This window comes from Dendrobates tinctorius, unplaced genomic scaffold, assembly GCF_039654945.1.
Source record: "Dendrobates tinctorius isolate UK_male_01 unplaced genomic scaffold, ASM3965494v1 ptg000151l, whole genome shotgun sequence".
In the NCBI taxonomy this organism is placed as follows: Eukaryota; Metazoa; Chordata; class Amphibia; order Anura; family Dendrobatidae; genus Dendrobates; species Dendrobates tinctorius.
Window position 1 is genome coordinate 13,720,088 of NW_027361818.1, and position 10,120 is coordinate 13,730,207.

Below are 10,120 nucleotides of genomic sequence, written 5' to 3' on the forward strand. Positions count from 1 at the left end.
AGTGTTTGACAGCGGCATTTAACTAGTTAATAGCCACGGGTGGATCGGGATACCACCCGCAGCTTATGTGGGCACACGTCAGCTGTTCAAAACAAAGCTGCCTCGGAGTAACCTTTGACTCTGCCCTGTTCTTTAAACTGCACATCCAAGCTCTTTCTACCTCCTGTCGCCTCCAGTTCAAAAATATTTCTAGAATCCGTCCTTTCCTCAACCCTCAATCTACTAAAATGCTTGTGCATGCCCTCATCATCTCCCGCCTCGACTACTGCAACATCCTTTTCTGTGGTCTCCCTGCTAACACCCTCGCACCTCTCAAGTCCATCCTTAACTCTGCCGCCTGACTAATTCATCTCTCTCCTCGCTACTCCTCCGCTACTCCCCTCTGTAAATCTCTTCACTGGCTCCCATTCCCTCAGCGTATCCAGTTCAAATTACTAATACTGACCTACAAGGCCATCTACAGTATAACCTGTCTCCCCCATATGTCTCTGAACTAATCTCCCGATACCTTCCCTCACGTTATCTCTGGTCCTCCCATGACCTCCTTCTCTCCTCCACACTTATTCGCTCCTCACCCAACCGCCTCCAAGACCTCTCCCGAATAGCCCCTATTCTCTGGAATTCTTTGCCCCAATAAGTCCGAATATCAACCACATTTGGATCCTTCAGACGGAACCTGAAAACCCACCTCTTCAAGAAAGCCTGCAATGATCCCGCTACCTCCTTCTCTCTCAACACTACCAGTGATATCACATCAACCAACACCGGAACTGCTGCAACCCACCAACCTACTGTCTCCATCCCCACCATCCTGTAGCATGTAAGCCCGAAAGGGCAGGGTCCTCTCTCCCCTCTGTATCAGTCTGTCATTGTTAGTTTGTTTACTGTAAGTGATATCTGTAATTTGTATGTAACCCCTTCTCATGTACAGCACCATGGAATCAATGGTGCTATATAAATAAATAATAATAATAATGTGGACTCACTGCCAGAGCCCACATCAAAGGCAGGGATACCGACATAGGCGTACTAATACATTCGATGTCGGCAAGGGGTTAATAGCCTGGGAACCTTTATGGCTATTGGCTCCTTCCCAGAATATTACGATCAGTCATCAGCTTTCCCTCTGCTGATTATGAAAATTATGAGGTAGCCCACGCAATTTTTTGTTTCATTTTTTGGTAAAAATTAAAAGTTAGCTTGTATGTGTGTTCGTGTGCGCATTTACTTACTGACTTAGTAATGAGGCCGTCGCGCTGACACATTTTCATTACTGAACCTAGTGCATTAGGGTATGTTTCCACGGTCAGGAAATGCTGTACGCTGCGCAGTGTCAAACCCACAGCATCCAGATGTTACAGCATAGTGGAGGGGATTTCATAAAATCCCATCTCCCCTATGCTTTAAAAGATGCAGGCAGCAGACCCACGTAAACGGATATGCAGCGCGTCTTTTCCGAACCCAGCATGTCTGTTTACGATGTGGAGACGCTCCACCGCCGCATCGTAAATTTCCCATAGAAGATAGAAAAAACGCATCTAATAATTAGTCACATGTGTAGTAACTGTGTAAACGCAGTTTACTATGCATGTCAACTAATAAAATGACGTTTTTACCTGTCCCGCCACCAGAAGTCCCCGTCCACTGCAGTTCTCGTGATAACTCGGTATATCACGAGAACTGCCGTGTATGTGACCGGAGGTTATCTCCGGTCACTAGGCTAGTTCTCACGGTCAGCTGACCGTGAGGGCTAGAGTGTAGGTGACCACCAGAGACATCTCCGGTGGTCATCTAAAAGCTCTGCTATATCTGGATGTCTTGCATCCAGATGTAGCAGAGCTGGACTCGTTGTTGGACACTCGTATAATGGACTACATTGGACAGGAAGTGTTTCTGTTGTTTTGTTATATTATTTGTTTTTCAGGAGATCATGGGCTTCGCATGGATTAGGAGTATAATGAAATGGCAAGAACTGTGTTGTGTTTTATTTCATTAAAATACTTTTTTCTGGCTGTGTCTTTTTTTTAACCCTTTAACTATAAGATTAATAATGGATAGGCGTCTTATTGATGACTCTCCGTTATTAACAGGGAATAATATTACTTAACAATCAAAGGTGACATTAACCCATTATTACCACATATGCCACCGCTACATGGCAGTGGGAAGAGAGTGGCTAAGCGCCATTTCTGGGGCAGCTGCGGGCTGTTGTTTGTAGCTGGGGGGACAATATCCATGGACCCTCTCTAGGCTATGAATATCAGCCCGCAGCTGCTTGCGTAGCCTTTCTGGCTATTAACTATAGGGGGACCTCATGTCATTTTTTTGGGGGGCCCCTATTTTAATATCCAGGAAAGGCTATGCAGGCTGATATTCATAGCCTATAAACACCGGCCCCCAGTCGCTTGCTTTCTCACTCTAGAGTTGAAAATTGCGCATGAGCCCACACAATTTTTTTTCTATTTTTTATAAAATTAAACAGATATTGCGTTTAAGGCCGCACCTCAATACCTGGCACTGCCACCAGCACTCGGGACCGGAGTGTGTGGCTTCATGTATTTCTATGCAGTCGCACGCTCTGGTCCGAGTGCCGGGAATTGAGGTGCGAGACTCGCCCGAGGTACTCATAAAGTGTGACCCCGACCTAACACAGATTTTTTTCTATCTATAGATATATCTTTCTATAACTATGTATCTATCTATTGATATATCTATCTATCTGTGTGTGTAATGGAGTGTGGATTGGACAAACATAAAAGAGGAGGTTGGACAGAAATGACATCACAAATCTTTTTTTTTTTTTTGTTAAATAATATATCTTTATTTAGCTTACAAAAAAATGCATAAAAAACGCAGGTGACCTGCTAGTGACCTCAGGTGCAGATTTGGTGCAGATTTTACCTGCGTCAAATCCTGAGCGAATCCTGACCTTGGAAACATACCCTAAGAATGAAAAAGAAGGTGCTGAACCAAGAAATTACATCACAAAACTTATTTTTAAAATATCTTTATTTAGCTAAAAAAAGCCTTCATTGCTGTAGAAAAACACATAGATAGATAGATAGATAGATAGATAAAAAGCCTGCAATTCAGCAGCCACATACAGTAAAATCACAGCAGGAGCCGACAGGATAGAAGAGATGGATTACACACAGTAAATACACATAGAACAGATAGTTATACAGACGTCAGTGACATATACAGTTACTACAGTGTGTGCAGCTTACTGTACATGAAATTAATAGTGATGGGTGAGCACTAAAATGCTCGGGTGCTCATAGCGCGGGTCGAGCAAATTGGAATACTCGGGTACTCGGACAGAACAACGAGCCTAATGTATGTCTATGGGAGACCCGAGCATTTTTGCTGCGATCCCCCTCAGAGGTCCTTTTAAGGTCTAAATACGTCTGAAAATGATGGAAACACTGCTCAAATGACAGGAGGACATCATGAGGATCACCCCTGGAAGCATTCCTGACTACTAGCTCCCAGCTTTAAATAATGTTGTCAGAGTTTCACGCCATTTTTACCGCTTCACCAAAAAACATACCAAAACGAAAACAAAACGAAAGAGGAGGAGGGAGATGGGGGAAGGAGCAGATATAGATGCTCACTGCGCAGGTGCCATATTCCCAGCCCCGCAGTGTGAATACATCATAACACACTGCGGGGCGGGATCTGGGGCTTCCACAACACGCAGGCGCGATAGCCTGATGTCATTTCCTGGGCAGCACGCACCGCATGCACAAGAACTAAAAAACACAAAAATTGAGCTTGGTTTGAGTTGGTACACATGCAGCATATACGAGGGGTGATCCAAAAGTAATGATAATCAATAATAAACACAATGAATGTAGTCAAAAAAATTTTTTATTTTTCTACATAGTCTCCTAACAAGTCTATACATTTAGTCCCTCTCTTTTCTAAACTTAGAATTCCTTTCGAAAAAATTCTTGATCTTGACCTTCAAAAAACTCCCCAACAGCGGTTATCACGTCACTATTGTCATCAAATTTCTTGTCCCGGAGGTGTTCCTTGAGCCGAGGAAAGAGAAAGAAGTCATTGGGGGCTAGATCTGTCAAATAGGGGGGGTGTTCCACCAGTTCAAAGCCCGCTTCTTGAATGGTAGCCATGGCAACTGCAGCTTTGTGAGCCGGTGCGTTATCTTGGTGAAACAGCACTCCAGCCCGCAGTTTGCCGCGCCTTTTCTCCTTGATAGCCTCCCTCAATCTTCTTATTTGTTCTGCGTAGTAGGAGCCCGTAATAGTGGCTCCCTTCTCCAAATAGGCCACCATAATAATTCCTTCAGCGTCCCAAAAAACGGACGCCATAACCTTCCCTGCTGAGCTAGACACTTTGAATTTCTTCGGCGTCGGTTCTTCGGCTCGTTTCCATGTCATCGATTGTTGTTTAGTTTTGGGATCAAAGTGGTGGATCCAGGTCTCATCCATGGTCAAAAAATGTGACAAAAAATTCTCCTTGTCTGCTTGGAACTTTTCGAGATTTGCTATTGAAAGGTCAACTCGTTTCTTCCTTTGCTCGTCGAGTAACATTTTTGGCACCCAACGTGCGGAGACCTTTCTCATATGCAATTCTTTTGCAAGGATTCTTTGAATACTGCCATATGAGATCCCTGTGACCTCAGCTACATGCCTGATAGTCACTCTTCGATCTGCCAACGCAACTTCTTCAACTTTTTTCACGTTTTCTTCATTGAGGGACGTGGATGGGCGTCCTTCGCGACGTTCATCTTCCGTCGATGTTCTTCCCAGCTCATATTCCTTGGCCCAGCGTGCAACTGTGGAATATGGAGGAGAAGAGTCCCCCAATGTTTCCACCAAGTCGCTGTGTATGTCTTTGGTAGACATTTTTTTCAAGCAGAGGTATTTGATGACAGCTCTGAGCTCGTTTTTTCCATTTTGATGTTCACTCCTTGGCAGTTCATATTCAAATGAATGTAGCTCCCGGCAATCGTGGCCTATTTAAGTGATTTTTTTTTCCTGGACTAGTGGGTACCTAGCAGAGAAGAAAACATTTTATTTTAATTTCTGTGTGCAATAGAAATAACCGATTATCATTACTTTTGGATCGCCCCTCGTAAATGCATGTTCACATGGCCAAAAAGCATACAAAACCTACAAAAGACAAAATGAAAAAAACCCTGCTATAATTAAATAAGTATAAAGGAAAAATGTGCATTTAAATCATACAGAGTTCTTAGTAATACTGTATTTGATAAAACATAGCATAAAAGCCGTCCCACCATTGACAAGGTGACTCTGTGGTCGGGGCGGTCCTACACTCTCTAGTATTAATATCCTTATCATGTGTCAAAGTAGACGTCTGTGTGAATAAGGGCAGACAAGGACCATGGGTACAGTGTCCATTTTAGGACATGGTCATATATCATAATCAAACATCAAAAATACTCTGTCTGATACCTGATTCTAATACCTGATACCTGATAACTAATACCTGATAATTGATACCTGATACTTGATACCTAATAATTGATACCTGATGCCTGATACCTGATTACTATCAAAAATCAAACATTAAAATGCTTTTCAGATGCAGTACTTGAGTGGTTCATTTCATAAGGGAAGTAAAAGCATGTGTAAACAGCCTGTAGAGCTGTTGGCTGACTGGTTAAGCAACTGGTTTATGGAATAGGAAATTTGTGGGTACTAATCCCGTATCAATTTTTTTTTTTTTTTAACTAGCAATTACCACACAAAATCCTATCGTGCTTCACTTTTAATATCTGACACTCTTACTATCTTCCTCTCTTGTAATAAAATAATCTCTAGTCTAAGGGAGAACCATCTGCATTCCACTTTTAATATTTGACGTTCTTATTATCCTCCTGATTTCTAGTTAAATAATCTTCTATAGCCTAAGGGTGAAGTATCTGCATGAAACATAGTTTTGGTTTAAAATAATAAGAAAAATTAGAATTTGAACTCACAACCCTTTGTTTACAATCCTATGCACAGTACATTAACACTACACTATAGACTATAGAAGATTATTTAACTAGAAATCAGGAGAATAATAAGAACGTCAGATATTAAAAGTGGAATGCAGATGGTTCTCCCTTAGACTATAGATTATTTTATTACAAGAGAGGAAGATAGTAAGAATGTCAGATATTATAAGTGAAGCACGATAGGATTTTGTGTGGTAATTGCTAGTTAAAAAAAAGTAAATAATAATTTGATATGGGATTTGAACTCACAAATTTCCTATTCCATAAACCAGTTGCTTAACCAGTCAGCCAACAGCTCTACAGGATGTTGAAGCATCCATTTACTTCCCTTATGAAATGAACCACTCAAGTACTGTATCTGAAAAGCATTTTGATGTTTGATTTTTGATAGTAATCAAGTCTCAGACACCAGACATCAGGTATCAGTTATCAGGTATCAGCTATCAGTTATCATATTTGCTATTTATGGCGGTTTTTATATTTGGCAGCTGTCATACTCTAAAAGACGCTTTTTATTGTAAAAATAGTTTTTGCATCACCACATATTGAGAGCTATAATTTTTCCGTATTTTGACCCACCGAGTCATGTGAGGTCTTATTTTTTGCGGGACGAGTTGCCGTTTTTATTGGTGCCATTTTCGGGCACGTGACATTTTTTGATCGCTTTTTATTCCGATTTGTGGGACGCAGAAAAAATAAAAAACAGCGTTTCATGAATTTCTTTTGGGGGGGTGCGTTTACACCGTTCCGCGTGTGGTAAAATTGATAAAGCGGTTTTATTCTTCGGGTCAGTACGGTTACAGTGATACCTCATTTAGGTTTTTTTTTTATGTTTTGGCGGTTTTATGCAATGAAAACTATTTTATATAAAAAATAATTATTTTTGCATCGCTTTATTATCGTTTTTTATTTTTATTTTTTAAGGGGTTCGCTAAAGGGGTTAACTAATGTGACAGTTTTATAGGGCGGGTCGTTACAGATGCGGCGATACCTAATATGTGTACTTTTATTGTTTTTTTATTATTTCAAAAAAATGGATTTATTGGGGGGAATATTTTTTTTTTCCTAATTTATTTGGAGATTTTTTTAAAATTATTTTAACACTTTTTTTTTAACTTTATTACATAGTCCCAGGTGGGACATCACTGTCATCACAGATCACTGTGACAGTTCAGCGATCTGTCACAGGCACTTCTGCAGACTTCCTCATGCCTGCGCTTTGCAGGCACTGAGGAAGTCAGCTCCCTGCAGGCCCCCGAAGGCCCCCGTCGCCATCTTGGATTCGGGGGCCTGCAGGGAAAAAGCCCCCCGCAGCAGCGCTGCACATTGCGCTGCCGTGGGGGGCTCAGGGAAGCATGGAGGGAGCCCCCTCCCTGCCGATGCTTCCCTTTAATCCCCGGTACACCACGATCATGTTTGATCGCGGTGTGCAAGGGGTTAACATGACACATTGTGCCGGGTGTCAGCTGTGATAATCAGCTGACACTCGGCCGCGATCAGCGGCGCTCACCACGTGGGCGCCGCTGATCGCGCTAGACGTACTATCCCGTCCATGGGCATAGGGGCCCGGGTCCCATGGACGGGATAGTACATCTGATGTCAGAAAGGGGTTAAAGAACCTGCCTCATGATTGTCTCCTGCTGCACCTGAGTGCGTAGAATCCCTACAACACATATACAGTGTCTGCAGGCCTTGTACTGATGTGTATAAAGTGACGTACATTACCCTGCTTACTTAACACTTTAACCTATATACTCCGAAATTAGTCCTTAGAAGGACTGTTGGTTTAGCTGGATTTGAGTAGTTTAGGATGGTAGACCCCACACTAACTAATAAATCCCCAATTCTGGCCCTATCTTGGCAACAGATTTCCTTACACTATCTCAATCTGGAGCTGAATGTGCCGAGCAGGGCGGTGTCCGGTCTCTTATACCCCTGATGATGCTGTGCGGCCAGCCAGTCACTGCATGACCCCAACAAAGATGGCTGTGGCATTTCATTACCAGGCAGACAATCCCTGCATCATGACTGGGTCTGTAAAAAAAAAAGCTGGGTGAAGACCCGAATTCCCGCCGGGTAATCCCGGAAAAGCTCGGTGCTCATCGAGTACACAGAGTACTGTGATACTCGGGTGAGTAACAAGTAGTGGCGAGCACATTCGCTCATCACTAGTAATTAATAGTGATGAGCGAGAACTAAAATGCTCTGGTGTTCATTGCTCGGGTCGAGCTAATTGGAATACTCGGGTACTCGGTCCAAGCAACGAGCCCAATGTAAGTCTATGGGAAATCCAAGCATTTTTGCCGTGATTCCCCCAGGGGTCCTTTTAACGTCTGAAAATGATGGAAACAGTGCTCAAATGACATGGGAACATCATGGCAAATTCCCTTATAAGCATTTCTGACTCCCAGGTCACAGTTGTGGACAATGTTGTCAGAGTCTTACACCAATTTTACAGGCGCACCCAAAGCATACAAAAACAAAACCAAAATGGATTTTACAGGGAAATATGTTAAGGGACATCCTTTCCAGGGTAATAATTTGTATGTAAGGCAAAAGAAATATCCCCCAAAAAATGTTCCTCCACCACTTTGGCTATGTTCACACGTAGCGTTTTTTATGCGTTTTTCAACGTGGTCATTGCTTTCAACCAATACAAAAGCATTTACTGGGAAATGTCATTGTAGCATTTAGCAACCCTAGCTGGCCATGTGGTGTGTGACACATCATCAAATACATCTTGTTTCATTTATGAAGGAGGGACTCTTAAAGTCGCAAAGCATATTTTTATAGGGGCAACAGTCGGCATCACTATTCTTAAAGGGCCATTATTAAACAGTGGGTCTCCTATACTGTTATTGCCTATGCATTGAGTGGCTGGGCTGCCAAAAATTAGGACGCGCCACAATACCCATTTCACGAGACGTACAGGAGAGCCTCCTGAAAAAATGTTCCCATTTTAAGAAAGTGGGTCTCCCTTACTGTCTGCTTATGCATTGAATGCAAGGCGTGCCCTGAACCAAAGTTACACGCACCCCAAAAAGACTGAACTGAGGTACTGGATGACCACAGGAATACCCACATCGCATTATTAATTTGTTACTCCCATATTGTTTGCTTATGCATTGAATGCAAGGCCTGCCCTGCCCCAAAGTTACACGCACCCCAATAAGACTTTAAACCCATGTACTGGATGGTCACAGGAAAACTAATGTTCCCATTATTGTTATTTTTTTAAGTCACGTAAACTTTTCCCATGAAGTGAATACAAGGCCTACCCCTAGTTTGCACACACTCCATTCCCCAAAGAAAGAATTGAGGAGGATGGCCTCCTAAAAATGTTTCCCCAGTTTAAAGGATCTCCTATACTTGTGATGCCTATACACTTGGCTGACAAATTTTCCCCTCCCCGGGGGAGGTACACATCAACATAATGTGTCAACATTTTTTTTACGACCATCATAATCACGCTTGAAAACAACAACTTCTGGTTTCCTACACAGTTGCTGCTGGGAAGTTGCAGGTTTGTAGCAGAAATATGGCATATGTGTAGTTGGATGAAGTGATCAGGAAAAGTAGCATGGTGACGGCGGAAATGGGAATGTACAGTATTATTAACAGGTGGGCTATGGGAGGCATGAGATCCAGGATCCAGCTTACAATGATTAGTCATTTACCTACCACCACTTACGGGAATGTGTTTGATTCCTGTCAGAAGATAGCTGTAACAGATGCGTGTCTCAAGCTAGGCATAAAAGATGCCCGTGAAAAATTGGTTACCAAAGACACATGTTTCCGTATAAAGTGTAAAGTGCAAGATGCTCGTGAGATGCAGAATTTTAGAAAGCAGCAGATCAGTGTTGGAGGACAACCAACCAAACTGAAGAATGCTCGTGAAAAACTAAGTTTAAAGAGGAGTGCACCTGCTCTAACTATCAACTCACCAGTGACACAAGATTCTTCATCTTCACCCATAAATATTACCAAGACCTTCACGGCCGAAAACCAATCTCTTCTGGTGTAATGAGCAATGTTAAAGGAATGGGAATAAACCTTGTTAATAGAGTTGAGCGACTTTGGTCGGATCGGGTTTCATGAAACAAAATTTGTTTCAGGTGAAACTGGTCCGAC